The 20,545-nt window shown below is 35.0% G+C and overlaps 1 protein-coding gene across 1 annotated transcript in view; it reads right to left on the bottom strand.

Annotated features, from left to right (window-relative positions):
* CADM2 (cell adhesion molecule 2) overlaps positions 1-20,545 on the bottom strand; it is a 344,109-nt gene that overhangs the window by 240,557 nt on the left and 83,007 nt on the right. The gene's annotated exons all lie outside the window — the stretch shown is intronic.

Raw genomic sequence — 20,545 nt, forward strand, 5'->3', positions numbered from 1 at the left:
GAAGTGAACCTTGAGTCTGATGTGGCCCCTGGTGAAAATGAGTTTGACAGTCCTGCCCTAAGAGAAATGGGGAGAACTGTTGTGGACTGCTCTGCCTGGTTCTAGGAATTGTAACTCTACCCCCTGTGGTTAAGGAGGAGTCAGTGACCTCTGGAATGTGAGGCGCAGGAGACAAAGCTTGTCTCTGGTAGCAAATGCTGCCTCAGTTTCCTCCCGGCCCCCACAGCATGGTCTGAAGTCCTTGACGAGTAAGACCCCTCGAGGAGGGGCAGCCTAGGCCATACAGGACCACTTGGGAGGCCATCATGGAAGGACTCAGGTGGCTGCAACAAAGAGCAATGGACTCTTGCCCCCGGGGTTTGACAAAGCCTGAGTCCCCATGTTCTCTGGGAGTAGCTCTTCCTGGCTCTAATCCCCTTAAATTTGAAAATCTTATGGGAAAGGGTGCAGCTCCTTGCCTTGCTAGAGTGTGTCCTGGGGAAAAATCTGGCATCACAAAGACTTCCTGATAAACCTGTGAAATCTGCTCTGCTAAGAGTGCTTTCATTCATATGTTAAGGGTTCGAGCAGGAAACTCTAAAACTCTCTTACTTGACAGACTCTGACTCAGACTATCTACTGTTTGATCCTTGCCGCCCTGTATTCCTGCGTATTACAACCCAATAAAAGCCCTTGAAGGAAGGGGCTCAACGTCCTTTTCCCCTGAGAAACTGGCCACTACTCAAGGCCTTTTTCCTCTGGGAAACTGGCCACCTCTTCTCCCCAAGAAGATCACATCATGTCTCAGTCATGTTTACTCTCATCCGTGGCACACTGGGGGACTTGTGAGGAAAGTCACCCCCACAGAGAACTGAGCAAGAAGTATTTAACCCTGCAAATGAAGCTACTATTGTAAGCATTCTGCTCCCCTGTGCGCAGTAATTCATCACGATCTATTTCCCAAAGGGATGTAACCAAAAGTCATTTTGAAACATGGGTCACAGATCTAAATCAGTAGTAAATGCTGATGAGTAAAAATATATCATCATTCTTAGAAAAAAATAGTTGCTTAACACAGAGTGGATCAGAAAAACATTAATGTGTTAATATAACACAAACTTAAGATATGAAATGTGATTAAGAAGCATAAAATGGTTGCTCGTTTTATATGCCCAAACCTTTCTGGTTAGTTGATGATTTTTATCTTGTACATATATTGGCTGTACTATAACCAGTTTCCTTAACACTACCTAATTAAAAACTCTAACCAATTAAAAGTCCCATCACAATTTTTTATTTGCTATAGTATTTGTGTTTATTTATTACAGGATGGCATTTGTGTTTAGCTTGCTTTATATAGATTTGTAATTTGTAAGGACAGATAGAATAACAGTTATATAACATAAACAAATATAACATTATATAATAAAATTGCATAAAATATAAACATATATAACATTTATATAATAAAAATTGTTCTCATTTAAAACAAAGTAAAATGGAAATATATAAGTAAATACTAGAACCATAATATTTTAGTTTTTGCTTTAAGAAATCTTCGACAATCACAGTAACTGTATGTTTTGACTTTTATTTTCTTAATAAATATTCAGAAGTACTATAAAATTTCCCAGTAGAAATATATAGATTTCTTCAGATGGTTAGATGTGATTGGGGAAAATACAGTACAGAAGAATTCACTACTTTTTCCTAAATGCATTAAAATAAGCTTCAGGAAGACTTTCCTTATGAAACATTTCAAGTAACCTATCTGATCAATTTTAGCTCAGGTAGCCTCTGCTCTGACTCCTATGCAATAAAACAAATGGAATTTCCAAAATGATAAAACATGTTCAAAATGTTAAGCTTCCATAAAAATATAAAGTCCCCATTGCCTAAATTACTGATAATCACTTGAAGTTCTAAAGAAAATTTCATAATTTCCTCGACAAAATTTTGGATACCAGCAAAAATATAGCATTTCTGTGGCTCTACACAGCCCATCATTCACTACAGTATATGTTCATTACTTCTGCACCTGAAGAAGTAATAGAAATTCATATTTTATGAAATGTACTAGAAGTGAAATGTACTAGAATTTAGACAGCCATTATAATTTTCTACTGAGTTACCACCCACTATAACGTTTGGAAGAGATTGCAATTTCCACAAGCACTGTTGGAGGGCTATCAAGTTTTTATGGTCATATATTTTCATATTATGTTGTCCAAAAATGATTATTCATTTACTTAAATGTTCAATTTTATTCAATAAAAAGAATGATTTCAATGAAACCTACTGTGATTTCCTTAATACTCTCGCTTTGGGGTCATTGAAAGAGGCAGTATTAATGATGCTTTTCAGCATCCTTGATGCAATTTTTAGCCTGCTTATATGACCTTCCATTTGGGGGGTCAATTTGGTAACTTAATAAAATTAGAACTTTCTGCATAATTTCTGAACCACAAAGAATTTAATAATTCCATACTACATTCATCTTGCAATCAGAATATAGCAATGTTATCTCAATTCTAAATTCCACTTGATTTGTAATTGCAGTTATACTTCTTCAAAAGTGGTTGCTAATTTTCAAGTAGAGACCCAATTCCCCAAATGTATTAAACAGATCTTTCCATTTAACAAAAATAAAACTTTTAATATTTTGAGGTGGGTTAATAGTCTTTTTCATTAGGATAAAGGAGTGCACAGTGAGAATATCTTCTGCCAACTGAGTAATCAATGAGCCAATACAGTTGTAAATCTTCCAGATATCCCCTATGGTTCACATCAAAGAAAAGTGTTTATTCTTCTCTACTCCCCACCCTGCACTCTGAGTCCTTCATGCCTCACTCTCATTTAGTAACTGTAAAGGGAATCTTTTCATATTACAATTAAGAAAAAGAGAAACTGTTATACACTTTTTCATAACAAATTAATTTGCGAAAGTAGTCCCCTATCCCTACAATCAGGGAAATTGTTCATTTCATTATTATTATTTTAATAATTGAAATGTGAACATGTGATTTTTCATTAGTTTCAAAGAAATATGGTGCAGAGTAGTGATTAAGTGTAAGTGCATTTTTTTTATTAAATAGTACAGTGGGCAGATTTATATAAAAAGTATATAGTCAAGCTTGCCAATAATTTTATATATGCCACAATTAACTCATTGGGTCCAAGTAAAATGGTTGATAATGTACCTGGAAAATTTATAATTAATTAATTATATCAGAATGAAAAGTGATTTTTTTAAACTATGCTGAATTTCTATAAAAGTATGAGATGATATGAGAGGTCAGTAATTATATATCCATGATACTGTTACAAAACTAACCTCTTAACTGTATTATTTTACTGCAAAGACATATTACTGAAATTATGAAACATAGCAATTATTAAAATAGTAATACTCAATCATTTTGAGTACAAGTCACATTTTCCATCAGTAAGTAAAAAAAAAAAAAAAGCATTTAGAAAGCATTAAAGTACCGAGAAAAGCTTGAATACGAGACTTATGCTTTGAAGTATCTGCGCATACTGACTTTAAAAAAGATAAAGTTCATTCAGAGAACACTCACAAAATATGGATTCCAAATCTTACAGATCTATCTTACAAATAGTCCTTTTAAAGATTATTCAGTGAATAAATGTGTTACTTGTATCATTGTGTCTGGTTTTATCATTTTCACTCTTTGTACTCTACATGGCCTGAGCAACCGACCCATACAGGATGCCTTTCCCCAGTGCCCCTGCCCTCTGGTTTACAATTAGCTTCAGCCAAAGCAAGGCCATAGTAGGATTATTGTGGGGTAGGAGAAGAGCAAGAAAAGGTGTTGGTTTTGGCAGTGGTAGTGGCTGCATATTCTGGTTACAGCTTAGGTCACATGTCATTTTAGGTTTAGGGATAGTAATAGCTTGGCAAATCGTTGGTCCCTTAGTAGCTAGTCTTTTGTTCATTCCCTTAAGTCCTCCCACATCTTGGTACTAGTACCTTCTTTAAACTCTCTTAACTTGAACTTTTTGACGGTGTCCTGTGCTTATTGCTGTGATCTCACTACATATTATTAGGGTGATTTTACTTTAAATGGTTATCAGTTTTTGTATTGTTCTCAAACAACCCAAATCAAGTACACCTCAGTTTACATTCTACATTCATTCATGTATGCAAATCATAATTTTCAATAGAAATGACTCTTCTTTTTGTCAGTTTTCAAGAACACTTATTACTGTCTCTAATTTCATCAGTTTAACCCTTACTCCTCACATTCATCTCCCCCTTCTAAAGTTCCCATTTCTGTTCAGGGCATTATAATACGCTGAGGTTTGAGGCCTGAGTACTACATTCAGTCATTTTATTGTCAGTATAAATTCAAAATTCTCAGTGTTTCTCACAGTTGCCTTTTTTGTTCCTGTACTGCTGAGTCCTTACAGCTTCTCAGTTGAATTACCTGGCCTTCTATTCGGACGAGATTGCCATCCCATTCAGCTAGAATGAAGGGGAGGTCTGAGGAATATGTAACTGCCCTTTCCTCAGATGGTCTTGCTTCTCACATTCAGTGATTTTCATCACTTTCAATCGATTGAAATTTTACAATTGATTTTCACCTTTGGTGTAATCTTTAGATCTAACCAAGGAATTAAATGAGACTCCACCCTGCTTTCATTTTTTCCTTCCCCACTCTGCTGGAAGCTCTCTTAAACTGCAGCAACTTGCTCTGCCATCTTTTTAAGACTACTCAAAATCTATCTCGTTTGGAGTTTTAGTCGGATCTTCCTTGTTTAATACAATTTTTCTGCCTATGCTCTGACCACTATCAATTTATTAGGTTTTTTATACACTATATTTATATTATGATTATATATCCCTATATATTTATAGGTACATACCTAGGTATGAATGAATCCATACTATTCTCTGTAAGATTTTTCAGGCCAGGTAGAGTATTTTTTTTTTGATATCACAAATTTGCTTAAAGTGGTGAATATAATATTTAATACAACTTAATAGCTCTTTTAAATCAAATGCCTACTATTCCGTAGGCATTTTCCCAAGATTATTGGTAATCTTACCCACACCTCTGCAAAGCAGGCATTATCTCTACTGCACACACAATAGTGTTTCTCAAAGTGCCAGTTATAAACTGTGTATTATGTGCAAAGAGAGAACTACAGAAGTGGAGAATAAATGCTTACAAGCTTTAACAGTATTTTGACATTGCAATGACTTCTAAGCATTTGATCTCTGTTAGCATATTTGGTTTGTGGACTAAGTTTTTCATAGCAGTACACTGGCAAGCTACAGTGGCAGTGAAACATTTTGGAGTGCTTAGATTAAAACGCTAATGAAGAACATAAACCAATGTACTGCTTTTTTCATCAAGCAAGTCTTGTGATGAAAAAGACTTTCTTTATAAGCTGAATATTGGAATGCTTAGCAACATAGTACAATTGTGAATTGTGTTAAAGTTTAAATGAAAACTTATCCTCTTTCTTACATGGTAACATAGGAGTTGATTATAAAAAAGTTTACTGCACACTGAGGCACAAAGTTTACAGACATGGAAAGTTCTCTTGAAAATGTTTGTACAATAAAAGCTCTTGTTCATACAAGGTAAGAAACCAGCCCAGGAATTTAGACGTGTGGGTTAGAGAGCCAACCTTCCTTATTTGTCTGATACTTTTTGTGTCATTAATGATCTTAATACCTCTTGCAAGGAAAGAAGGCAGCATGTTTTGCAATGCTAGGTAAGATCAAAGGGTAAGGCAAAAGTTAGAAGATTGAAAGAACAGGGTTTCTATAATTATTTATGACATGATCTATGAATTAAGTATAATTATCAGTAAACTATGTGACCTTAAACTTGCACATTTGTAAAATGTCATCACAGACCACCTTCTGATACTTGTGAACATTTTGAACAATATATCCCATCAAAAAGGTCTGCATATAGAAATTCATAGGTCCTGAATCAATTCCTCTTATCAAAAATATATTTAACTGAATTCTACAGGATAAATATAAAACTAGCTTCTAATAAAAATTGAAGCTGAACTTTGAAAATGCAGCAAAAGTGTCTCATTTCACATAAAAATTAGAAATGAATGTCTAAAGATTAATGAAATAGATATAAAATATCTTCTTCTCCATTCCTGTCAATATACTTTTCTGAGATTAATTTCTCTACTATGACTGTATTAATGTAAGACATGGATAGAGTTTATATTATACATTATTCCCTGTAAGAAATGCTATAGTCAGTCCAAGGAGATTGAATAAATTAATAAGCAAGCAACAAACATGTGTCACATTAAAATGTAAATAATTGGTACATATGACATTCATTCAAAGTGTGCATATGGGTTTTTAATATGAAAAATTACTATTCATTTTATAATTTTGTATTCTGATTACAGAATAACAAAAAATTACAGGTATTATAATTATCTGTAATAGTCCACACTCAATGAATATATACAATTTTGTAATTCTATTTCATATGTTATTTTTCTAGAACTTAGTAAGAAAAAGTTGTGACTTTCATTTTGCATACCTTGCTATTTCATTTTCTAATAATCCAATTTTATTGTATTTTACAAAAGTACCTATCCGTTGCACTTGATGTAGAAAATAAAACGGCCCACACCACTGGTGATTTGAGAAGTACGGACAGAGTTTTATGAATGAGCTCAGCGTGCTCATTGAGGTCACTGCTGCAGCTCCACACCCATAGCCCAGTGCAGAAACTATGTGTTGCATAAAGGAGCCAATGGTGGCAAGAAGATAAAGCAGTTCTCAATACTACGTGCAATGTGTTCACCTCAACTGCCTCCCAGGCAACAAAACAAACAACCCCCCTCTTTTCTACTTTCCGGAGAGAAATTGGATTAGGCTAAGGGAAGGCTAAGATTTAGGGAGGGTTTTGCTTTGTTTATGGTCGTTCTTGTTCTAACTCTGTTTTCCTCAGTGAGAGGAGTGAACTTAAAGTAACATAAGCATAGAAAGTGGATGGTTCAATTCCTAACAAATGGTAGATGTGTTTTAGAAGCTTTCCCGGATGCCCCAGGGAGACATGGGTTGATCTCCTATGACTCCCATGGGTTGCTGGTAGGGCCACTTTGCTAGCAGAATCACTGATGTCTGAACTTCCTGTTCCTGACCTGCTGTCTTCCTGGAAAAGAGGACAAATTTTTCCTACCTGAGTGTACAGGGTTTTATGGGTAAACAAGACAGGGATCGACACCCTTGGGAAAAGGAATCTCATCTAACAAAGTTGTAAGTATAATGAGACATGTATACTGGGAATCACACCACCATTGTGATTGCTTTACCTTCTGGATATGAATGATAAGGTACATAGCATGACAGAAAAAAAAACTCAGAATGCTTGCAACTTATAAATGTGGGGGAGAGATCAACCTGCTACATGCTTTTCAGAATTATTCCTTAAACTAAGTGTCACAATATATAGAAAACTGTGAAGTTAAAAAAAAAGAAAAGAAAAGGTAAAGCATATTTTAACTGATCATTTGAAAGCTTTTTCTTCCTAACCTTCTTAGCCTATCAGTGGTAGCTTCCAGGGCTCATTCCTTGGACCAGATTCTCTCAATAACACAATCCAGTCTGGTGGTGCCTGCCCACTCTCTGTTAAAGAGCTTTAACTTGAATCAGTCCCTGGGTTCTAGACTCATATGAGACCTGATCCCCCAAAACCCAGAATTTATTTATAAAACATTGTGTATTTATTCTTAGTGTTTAAACTTCAGGCATCTTTAAAATGCTATCCATTTGATGCAATACACTTATTGGGACACTTCTTCCATTGCTCAAGATGAGTTTTGAACTCATTGATTTTTATACCTTTTAGTGCTTCTGCTTTTTTTTTTAATTTCACCTCTTCCACATCAGCAAAATGTCTCCCTCTGAGGACTTTTTTATATCTGGGGGAACAAGCAAAGAAAGCCACTCGGGGTTGAGATTGGGTGAATAGGGAGGGTTGGGCACAAGGTCGTGCCATTTTTTTGTCAAAAACTGCTGATCACTCTGTGTGGTATGGGCAGGTGTGCTCCCAAATCATGCATCATGAAATAGCAAATTAGTTAAAAGAGTTTTTAAAACAAAAAGCTCACTGAAGCAGACTGCAGCCTCTCACATCAGTGCCAACTGGTACACTGATACAGACAGGTTCCTAGAACACCCCACCTCGCAGGGAAGCCTGTACTACAATGGGCGTACCCTCCAAAAGAAGATTCTGGGGGATTTTGGGTCCCCCTCGTATGCCCAACTGTCTACTATATGACCCCGTCTTGTGTGTTTAACAAGCTCAAATGCAAGAAGGCCAAATCTCAACCTTCCCTCTGCTTAAAACCTGTTAATGGCTTCTCATCTTAATCATAGAAAGAGCCAGAATTTTTTTGTGACCCCTAAGACCCCACCTGCTCACACTCAGCATGCCTTTCCCTTTCTGCCCTCCTCTCATCTCCTCTCTGCATTCACTCTGATCTGCATACTTAGAGGGGCTTCCTTTCAGGCTGCCCTTCTGCTGGACTCACTGTGCCTTCCTGGCCCCCTGACTGTCAGTCCAACCTCTAGCTCTTTGTCCTCTTCCAAGTCTTTGTTTCAGGGTTACTTTATTAATGAGGCATTCCCTCAAACCTTATTTGAAATACACTTCTTTTATCCCTGTTTTTTTTCTTCATAGAATTCATTACCATTGCACAAAATACACGTTGACTTAGTTATTTTACTTATGGTTAGTTTCCCTCCACTTAAATCTAAATTGCATGAGGGCAGAAATTTTCCCTGTTTTTCTTTTTTTCTTCTCTGCTATCTCCAAAGTACCTAGAACTACTCCTGGTAAATAGCAGCTCAGTAAATGTTCCCGAATGAATGAATCTTAATCACTCTAAGGTACATGTAGTATCAATCTGTATAGATATAGTAAATGAAACACCTACTAATTACTGTGAATCTATAATCTTAGGATCCATTAGAAACTGAGAATTATAAGTAATTTATAGTGTCACCCTTTTTTCTGATATAAGTAGATGGTAATAGATTAATAATATAAACATTCATACGTCTATTCATAATTGGATTACTTTGCTCATGGTTTGAAAACTAGAAACTAATTTCTGGCTGCCTGATTACTTCACCAAGCCCAGACAATTCCCTGCTTGAATACCTTACACATATATTCATTTTCCCTATTTCCTTTGTCTTCATTTTCATTCAGGACATCATATTACACTAGAGATGCTAAAATCATTTTTATCATCTTTTCACCTCTCTATACTCAAAGCCTCCTTTTCTATAGCACTTCAAATACTGAACTTCTTTTCTTTATTCCTCTAATTTTAAAAGACTTTATATTGTAGCCGATCTGCTCAGGCAGGAAACAAAGTAGAACGATGGCTATGAAAAGGCAGAAGCACAATTATGTATAGGCAACGAAGAATAGAATAACTAAGAAACCCCCAAAGAAGTGCAAAACATTCAGAGAACAAATAAAAGTGTATTTAGTGAGGAGGTAATAAACCAAATGGAAATGTACATTTTGAGTCCCTAGGTATCCAGTCAATACAGAGAAGGGTGGAGAAAGCAATTGAAGGAGCAGCCGGTATCCAGGCACCAGGACTGATCCTTGCTCTTTGCAACTCTTTGCTCTGCTGGTGGAAGAAACACAGCATCTCCTAACTGTAGTGCTTTCTCATGAAAAATACCAACTCAGCCCCCTACATTAGAAACCTTTATTGCATTTTAGCTTCAACACAGTTATAGCACCTGGGAAGTGGTAAGGCTAAGTATTAGCATTGAAATACAGGGTCTCTGCTTTATGTTCCATTAACTAAAAGGCCCATTTCAAATATTTACTCACACACAGACACTTTCAGTCAAAAGGGGATTTTAAGATTTCAACTTCCTGTTAGATAGAAACTGATTACAAATTCATGGCAGACTTTTGTTTTCCTTTCTAGTCTGTTTGATATTGCAGCCTATAGGTTGGACTGAGATTGGTTATATGATCAGTCAAGGTCAATTCAAGATCATACACAAACTGGTAGTGAAATTTTGATTTGATTGCAGCTCTCCTGACTCCCAAGCCTATAAACTTCCCAAACCAACTCATCTATACAAAAAAAGTTCATGGGGCAGGATTTTAAGTGACTAATAAAAATTATCACCAATATGAAAGAATATAGTTACTAGTCCTTACAAGATACTTATATCATAATTCACTATATATGAAATAGTTCATTCATTTCATCTCATTACATACAGTTTACATCACTAAAAAATGGGCTGCATGTATTTCAAGGGGCTTTGAAACAATATGCTATGTCCAAAAACAATATGCTATGTCTAGATTCATATTAATATCATTCTTCCTAAAGTACTACCATTATTTCTTAAATGTAAAAGTGAATGTTACAGTATATGCAAACCAGCCACTCAGTATCTCTCCTCCTATTTGCTATTCATAGCTGAAGCCACTAAATTCAATACAAATAGTTATAAAACAAAGAGATGTAATTTTTACAAACACCCACACTTCAGAACTAAAGTAATGCTGCCTTCCTACATTTCACCAGAGTCACACAACTTTGCTCACAGGTGTTTCCCAGGGTCACACACAGCAGCCTGCTGGAACTGAAGAAATAATAAATTAAAGAAAGTTGGGCTCCTGTACTTATTTAAACCCTTCATGTTCATACAATAGAAAATAATATATTAAGATGTTTATGAGGAAAGGTATTTCTGAACTGTGATATTTTGTTTGAATAGTGAAGAAATGTTACCTGTAGAGGCACGGGGGAGGAAAAAATACTCAGTATTTTTAAATATCAGAAATGTAAAAAATAATTGAAGAAAATAAAGTGAATAAATTGAAAAACAGACATATTCATTAACATTTTTAACTACAATAAATTCATAATCTAATAGCTTTTTAAATTAGTATGGTCATTAATGATTGACTATGTATTTTTATTTTTACTTCGTGGTACTTGGACCAATATGTCCAAGTATATTTATAAAAGTAATCCTCCTTGGGATTAAAAGGAAGCTGTACTTATTAGGGATATTTAAATAACAGTATTTGAAATAGAGGTTTCTTATCATATTTTGTACTTTATGGTAAAGTTATTTTCATAAAAAAATTATTCTGTCAAGAGAAAAATATTCGGCATAGATGCTATACTCTGGGACTTCTGAATGGGCTCTTTATTGAATGTAGATGTAAATTATAGCGATCGCCTAGCTCAGTGGCCATAAACCCCGGTTACACCTCAAAGCACAGCAGAGTCACCTCATATAAGCTCAACCAATCCATTTCTTTCTCCTGGTATTTCAAAACTAGACCAGAGAAATGCAGTAAAATCTAAGTTTTTCAGTAGAGTAACTTTATGTCTGTGTTCTAGGGCTAAGTCAGACCTTAAATTCATAAATCTCACAGTCAAAAATTAGTATCATTTCTACAATGTAGATTCACCACTGTGCTGACATCACTCTCTCAAAGTCTGGTATAAATTACTAAGAAAAACACAAAATGGACAAAAGCAATATAATGAAATAGTAAAACTTTAAACACTATGTTTTATCTAAAATAGAATTAAATGAATATGAATCAAAATTATGATATGAATATAATTAAATCGATACATTGTGCATGATATATTTTGATGCTGTTAAGGTTTTCTTACACTTGCTAAAGAACTGCAAGGATGATGCTATTCTGAAACTTGCTTTAAAAATATTAGGCTATCTTAGATTCTCCAAGGTCTCTGTGCTGCTCCTGATTAAAAGGTTATTTAGTATGGAGACCACATTGATATGTCACCAGGAAATCAGGTCCCCATGCAGTAGGCTATTACTTCCCATATTTGGCAAATGGTACAGAAGAGTTCACTTATAATAATTTCTTTAAAGAATTTAGTTTCATCAAAAAGCACATTTTTAGTCATGCATATTTTCAGGTTAAATTGTTTTTTCATAGGCTCATGGAGGATACATTTATCAATTATTTTGGGTAAGTTGCATCTTCTACAATGAGTCTTATTATGGAAAAAGGACAGTTCCAGTTATTCACCTGTAGAAGCTTGAACAAATATTTTCCCTTACTTCCCCTCCATTATTCCTAAATAGAGGTGATATGTGAGAACTTGCTACTTGAGGGCAAAGTCCATGTTTTATTTATTTTAGTAGTCCCAATGCCCAGCATAATTTCTGAGACTTAGCAATATTTTCCAGATATTCATAGAATTGAACTGATATAATAATTTGGAAATCATTTAAGTATCAAATATATTTAGATATTTTTAGATTAAGGACACTGAGTAAAGCTTGCTTTCTTTAATGACTTAACTCCCAAATTAGAGGATATGAAACATTACAAATAATATTGAGGCATTTCCGGAGAACTTGGTCATTGTTCGCTTTTTAAAAACACTCTTAGGAGAGGGACATAGATGGCCCGTGGTGGTGATGGTCCACCCAGTCTGCCTCTAGTCTAGTCACGATCTAACTTCTGCCACGATGATAAAAAGTGTAAAAAGCAGTGTTCCCCAGTGATTTATGCTTATTGCAATAATTGTTGATTACTTGCTCACTCTGTATGTCTTAACGACATACAAATATACTTATAAATTATGTGCCCAGAAACTATTTGACTAGAAGATAAAGAAAATCTAATTTGAATAACAATGAGGTTTCCTTCAAGCAGCTCTATTAAATATGGGATGGATGCCACAAGAATTAGCGAGCACGATAACTGCAAATAACCTAGCATAGTTCTTATCACAAAGTAAATGTCAGCAAATAGTTATTAAGTGAATAAATAAATACATAAGTAAGTCATCAGAAAGCAGAATATACTGTCAGTGTGTGTTGTAGAAATAAATTGTCTTTTTGTAGACTTTTGCTAAAGAATGTTAAAGACCTGCAATGTGCAATCACTAAGAGGACTTAATTTAGAAACTTGGTCATTTTCACAGAGGTACCCTTACCTTAGCAGTGAATTTTACTTTTATGTATAAATAAGAAGATTAAAATAGTATACAAAGTAGTAATATTAGTAAATCCTAATTTCTCTAAAACATATTGAGTATGAAAATTATGTTGAATTAAAAATGTACAAAAATTAAGTTTTGCTGAAAGTATCCAGACACATATATATGGCTTGGAACATCAAAGTTCCAAATACTGGTGCTGTTATAGTTTAACTGACCATATAACCAACAAAATTTACGCCTTTGATTGTTTTTAAGTTTTTCCTGAAATTGCTAGACTTAAACTACACTGTCATAAAGAGATAAAGGCAGTAATTATATGGTGTACAACTGAAGATTTTGATTATACTTAATGAGAATTTCCAATAACAGCTTTCTCGTTAACAGCTTAAATGAAAGTAATTTATTTCTTTAAGAAATCTACAAGCGCACACTTGAACATATATATTAAATTTTAGGGACTCTGAAAAAATTAATATGTTTTGGAAAAGGCTGCATTGTTGCAACTTTTTTCTCCAAAAAGGAACTAATTGAAGCTAGCTGTGAGCATAGAATAATACAAGGTATTCAATAAAATTTATCTTTACTTAAAATTAAATAGGGAGAAGTGGCTGTTTATATTTGGTAAGTTGTGCTAGTTATTTTCTGCTTATCTTTCCAGATGTACTTTCTTCCCTGCCCTGGGACAGTAAACTACCCTGGGATAACTTGACCCATGACTTCCATTTGTGTTCAGCCCATGGAAGGCATTGACAAGAGATCAAAAGGTAACCGAAAAGAGAAGCTAAATTCCATATTTCCATACTCCCCTCCTTCCCAGCCAATCACAGCTTCTCATTTAGAAGCCTCCTCCCACATCTGGAACTTTTGCTCCCCCATTGTCAGCCTTTCAGGCCCAAGGGTAAAATGGTTCCTACTGTTGTGAGCCCATGCGTGTGGCATCATCTTGACTATTTCCCTTACTCATGACTGTGTATCTCTAAATGATGTGTTCATTCTTCAGTGACTCAAGTGCATCATTTATTTCTTAATAGGAACCTGATTCATATTCATTTAATATGTATATTTTTCTAGGAAATCTGCTAAAACATAAAATTCTTGTTGTATGATGGAATTCAAAGATGAGATAAGGTGGTTTCAGAAGATATATCAAGAAGAAGGTGAGTCTGGAGTAAAGACCTAAAATGAGGAATAATTTACACAAGAAAAGTAAAAACCTGAAAAAAATCTCAAAAGCCATAAATGAGGACTTTATCAGAATAACATAGTAGGAAGTTAATCAGGCTTGTAAGAAAACTCATTTACAACTCAAGTTACTCAAATCTGAAAACTAATTATTTCTTATATAAAATGGGAACATCCACCCTTAAGGGTTGTTGTGACTATAATAAGAAAAGATAACCATGTTGAGAATTATCTAGAAATTTTAGGGTATTACATAACTATCAATTGTCACCATTCATTTCATGTCTTTATACTTATACATGGTATCTTATACATGATATCTGATTTCTTTAAGAAAGCAAAAAGAAGGGAGCTATTGGCCACTTTAATACCTCCTTTTTACTGAGTTCATCTTTAATATTTGAAAGCCTGCCAGATTGATGGAAACCAGTTGTGAGGATAGTCACAGTCCGCTGGTACGGGTTGGCATGCAGCCAGGAGAGCCTGCACCTCCATTTCAGGACCATTTAATTTTTCTTCTCATTATCACACCTTGTTTTATGACTCCTCATTCATGTTCTTCCTCTTCCATTGTCCCCAGTATTAATGTAAAATTATTAGCAGGGTAATTGACTAATCAGAACTAGCAATTTTTGGCGATGCTTTTAATAAAATTTTATTCTATTTTCTTCAGAAGTAAAATTCCCTTCAGATAATAATTGAAGATCATGGAAATATCATTCAAAAAAGCAAAGATACTATGACAAGAAACATCATGAAAAAGGTAACGTATTTTATGTTTTTAGATAAAAACAAATACAAGCACACAGAGCTATGTCTATTGAAAGCATACACCCTGAGCTCCTGGAGATACTTGTCCAAAGTATTCTTTGTCAGTAACAGGAAGAAATTGAAGTGTACTTTCCTGAGCGTTAAGTGATTAGATTGTATACTTCAATTGTTCTTCCACACCTGCAGAGAAGCAGATGCAATGATCTAATTGATTTTTTTAATTTCTATGGCCAAATACCACACAGCAGTCATGTGGTGTTTCAATGACCTCTACTCCCTGCTCTGTCTCTGTATACCCACTCCAATTCAAATGCTTCCTTACTATTTATAAAAGATGCAGTAAGATTTGTATGTAAAGAAATGAAACAGGGTCATAAAAAGTGGATATTGCCTGAGCTACATCTGTTCTAGGCCCCTCTGACCCCTAAGAACCTGTACATTTTCATCTTGATTTTTATTTTCTATTTAAATTTGCATGTTCTTAAGTATCACAGAAAATGCTTCATAAGAAACTACACAGAAATGAAATGGAATTGTAGTTAAATATCTACCTCATAGGTCAATTATTTCTGGTGTCCAGGTACACACACAATAGATGGCAACACTGTTAAAATGCTGTTCTCATGCAACCACTAGGACATCTAATTTGGTCTGTTGTCAATGTACCCATTTTATTATCCTGCTAGTTGGTGTCGGAGGCAGAATTAGAAGTCAGATACGACTCCCTGTCTCCTGTGCTACAATGTCCCCATTAAAGCTGTGCAATTTAAACAACAAAATTTTATTTACTTAATATTTGACACATGTTTTTATGATGACCTAGGGCTTTCTCGGTTAGGAGGTGGGCATTCTGCCGGCCAAGGCTGTAACTGGGCAAGGTCTATCATGACATCTAGAGAGTGAATCAGCTTGTGGGACGGTGCTTTCCAAAATAGTCACCATGATGCACATGTGGCTATTGAGTGCTCGAAATGTGGCTAGTGTGACTGAGAAATTTAATTTCATCTCATTGTAATTAACTTAACCATCTACACATGCTGCCGGCTGTACGATTATTCCTCACAGACACAGAACACTGGCATCAGCATGGAGAGCTCTAGTGGGCAGTGCTGACCATGTTGTATACCCCTGCTTCACTCTGGGTATGTCTTCAATGTTTGAAAGAAACTGCTGTTCTTTCACCAAAAGGCAGCTGCTAAGATCAGTGCAGAGGCCACTTGGGTTACACGTGAAGTGACCTGGTACCCAGTTGCCTTTGTTCTCAGGAGCTTCCTGGTCAAAACTAACACAGAGGCCATACCTGTATTCAAATCCCATCATTACTAGGCATTAGATGATGGTGGATAACTTTCCTCAAGTGTTTGATCCTCAATATCTTCATTCGTAAATGACAACAGCTACTGATCATGTTAAACGTGCTCAAAGGTAGCAAAACCTGAATTCTCTGCCCTCCTCCATATTTTACCTGAATAAGCAGTATTACAATATTGTTTGACTTATCCAACTCTCCCCTGGACACCAATCTCCCTTATAAAGTGATTCCTGAATAGTCACATTTTTACCTCCTTGACATGACACAGTCTCCTAGGGAAAGGGCTCGGTGTAATTTTCCTTTACCTGATCAACTCAATGCTCCCAGCATGCTTTTCTTTGGGTAATACTTCCAAGTAAACAAGAAAGGCTTTACCAATTCTAATTGGACCAATGGGCTGCCATCCTGAGTTTTTTGTTCAACCTTCACAGCTAGGACCCTTAGGGCCTGTGTCTCCAAGTAGCAATGAAAGGCTCTCACAATGCCTCTTAGAGCTCACACTGGTACCAGCAATGATAATGAGAAGCACTTGTTCTGTTCTTCTGAGCAGCTTCTGTCCTCCGTTCCTCCCTCCTTCCCTCCCTCCCTGTCTCCCTCTTTTCCTTCTTTCTCAATAGCCTATGTAAGCACAGAAATCTAAGTGTAGGAATACAGACTCTTAGGAAAATGGATTTGCTTAACCCAACACTTCTCAACCTCAGCTGCATTTTATAACCATTTGAGACACAATTAAACCACTGTGATACCACATGCCATGGACTATTTCATTTGGAAAGCTCCGGAGAACAAAGGGCAACATCAGCTGAGACAGAAATAAAAACAGGCTATAAATGAAGCCTTTAACAGTAACAGCCACCTGTAGGAGCTGGTGCAATCAGTGACACAGACAACCCACCGTTTTCTCTGCTGTTCTGAGCAGTTGTCACTTGCACAACATATATGGGACAATCTAGTCACACTAACCCATGCTTAGCTTTTCCACTTTGGCTCTGGCACAATGTAGCAGCACATTTGTTGTCTTAAGATAAGCCTTAGGATTGAGGCTCAGCCTGTAAATGCAGACAAAAGGACAGTGTGGAGAAAACTCTGATATGGAATCTTCAGAAATGTTTTCATTATCAAACTCTTGCATTTGATGTATGTCATTGTCCAGAATACCTTCCACTAAGACATCCCATAAGAATCGAACCCAGTACTTGTGAGAACGTACAGACCTGTTGGATTGCCACTCATGAAAGAGTTCTTTATTCAGAACTTTCTGCTAGTTTTTTTTGCAACTGACAATTAGAACCACAATACTGTTAGAACCACAATAGTTAGAAAAAGTCTAATATTGAAAACAGAAGCTGCTATATTACAAACACATACACAAGTATATACACACTAGCTTTTTTCAAATAAGTCTAAACTGTGTAGCAATTATGATAAGAAAAATGAATAAAAGCAAGTACATACTTCAATAATTCATGTAATCAGATGTATCATTTTATAGCAGTAAGACACAGGAATGCATTACTAAATATTACAAATACAACATAATGGCTTTTCTCACTATAATTATTACTCAGAAAAGAGGAGCTGCCTTATTTCCAAGTCATGCAAATTTGCTTTACAAGTTGTTCTCTATTTGCTACAGGAAGGACACATTAGTTTGAAATACCCTGAATTAATTCTAGTTTTAGACGTTCTACAGAGAGGAGAGATTCTATACAGAATCACTACAAGAGGAGGCAAAGACATTTTGTATAGATTTTGTGTTTGTGCTTCAGGATTTGACCTCACTGATATAGATGTCACTGTAAACATGACTCTCAAAGATCTGTTTAAAATAGTGGTAAAATAAAATGAGTTTCTACATAGTGGAGATAATTATTATGCTCTTGCTGAATGAATGAACAACAAAAAATGTTCTAATGTTATAAAGAGTTATAATTGTTGCTTGAGACAAATTTGCCATTGATAGTATGTACACATTCAAGAAAACGGCTGGTAAGCGAAATTATTTCATTAAATGCAAGGGTAGAAACAACAAATATCTCTAAATTAATAGGTTTTATGTTAGTTTAAATGTGTGCATATAATCAAATTGATATATTACATAGCATACCTATATATTTATTATCCCATGAACATCCCTAAAAGTCTGTTTTCCTCCAAAAGATTTTCTTTTGGTTTATAACATTGGGAAAATGAGAGATTTCCTTAAAATTGATACAATATCACACTTCAGTACATACATATGTTTTAGATATTTATTTACAAAGACTTGTAATCAATACTAAAAGCAAAAGCAGGTTGTTAAATCCCTGTGACTCTTTGCTTATATATTTAATTTTTTAACTAATAAAACTTCATTTTTTGGAAAACAACATAGATCACTTGATTTGAAACAACTGATTTGAAACAAGAGTTTGTAACACTTGATTACTTGATTTGAAACAAGAGTTTCAAACATAGATCACTTGATTTGAAACAAGAGTTTGTAACAAACTCTTCCAAACATTGTAAAGGAGTGAAACAAAAAGTAAACACTAACACCTTTTGTTGTAGGACATGTATCTTCACTACCTAAAAAAACAGGTAAATTTAAAATCAGAATATAAAGCTTATATAATAATAGCATGACAAAACCACAAACCAATGAAATAAAAACGTTGTCAAGCTTTATGTTTACTTATACATAACCTGGTTTATATGACTTATACTTGTGAATTTTAATTCACTTGGTTAATTCATTTATAAGATGAACTTTTTACACAACAATAATATATTTTCCTTACAAATGCTTTAAAATATCTCATTAAATATTCCTTAGCTATTTCTCAAATTGAAAAGAGATGTTTTATTGTCTCATAAGTATGTTTAAAATTTTTCACACTGGGATTAAAAAAAAGCTCTTAATCAAAAGCATTCAATAATCAGTAATATTAATAATGGTTAAAATTACATTAATACTGCTATAGTGAGTGTTTACCAGATTAATGCTTTAAAATACATTTTCAGACTCCTTAAAATATTCTTAAAGTACAAAAAATATCTTCATGACAGGGAGTTTCCATTAAACATGAACTGCACATCAAACACTGTAATTGAAACTTAAAAACAGTCACAGTGTTGGCTCTTAGTCTGACCGATAATTAAGTCGCAATGTTTAAGTCACCATGGCTTTGTCTCAGATAATTATGAGAACTTTAACTCCTTCCTCCCAAATACTCCTCTTAAAAATATGGCCAGTAATATTATCTGTCCTTTTTATCTCCCAGATAGCAAAATGAAAGGAGGCAAATAAGAGCTCTTTCCAAATAATAAATTTCTACAGAAATGCTAGCATTCCTAAACCTCTTTTATAGTTTTAATTAGCCCATGGTACCCAGATCCTTGATCAAACACCAGCCTGGGTGTTGCTGTGAAGGTATTTTATGTAAGATTTATGTTTAAATCATTAGACCTTGAGTAAAACAGATTACTTGCATTACATGACAGCCTCATTCAATCAGCTGAAGGATTTAAGAAAAAAAGATTGAGCTCTTTCCAAAAAGGGATTTTGCCTCCAGACTTCCTTCAGACTGGGGTGGAAATATCAACTCTTTGCTGAGTCTCCAGTTCGCTGGCCTGCCCTGCAAATTTCAGACTTGCCAGTCTCCACAATCACTTGAGCCAATTTCTTAAACTCAATCTCTATCTCTATCTCCATTTCTGTCTGTAGATATCTATCATCTATCTTTCTATATAGAGACACATGTGTCTATCTATTAAGAGACAGAGAACAATGGTCACTTACCAACATACTCTAAAATATGTGGCTCACATGTTTGATTATTGTCTGTCTCCCCTACCAGACTGCATGCCCTGTATGAACAGGGATTATCTGTCCTAACACTCACTGCCTTGTACAAAAGAGCCCTCAAAATATAATACTTGTGAAATCAGTGAATTTGATTTTTCATCTACTTATTATATATTAAAGTTTAAAATAAACTGAAGATTCATCTTAACTGTGGAGGAAAATTAATGACCGTTAAAATTATTCGAATATAAATCTTATGTGTACCTAGGGAGACAGAAGATTTCCTGGGACATGTAAGGGAATATAAAGGAGTCCCTCACATCAAAGAAGAAAAACTGTAGTGATGCACACAATATAGTAAATTCATATTTTAGGTAGAATGGGCCCCTTTACTGGATTAATATGAATATACTTTAATTATTAAAATGAAGCTGATTTCAAATGATCTTATCTACATAGATTCAAAAGAAATTCAGGTAAAAGACCATACCGAATAGATAGTATAC

This window comes from Artibeus jamaicensis, unplaced genomic scaffold (genome assembly GCF_021234435.1).
Source record: "Artibeus jamaicensis isolate MK-2021 breed Jamaican fruit bat unplaced genomic scaffold, CSHL_Jam_final contig_466, whole genome shotgun sequence".
In the NCBI taxonomy this organism is placed as follows: Eukaryota; Metazoa; Chordata; class Mammalia; order Chiroptera; family Phyllostomidae; genus Artibeus; species Artibeus jamaicensis.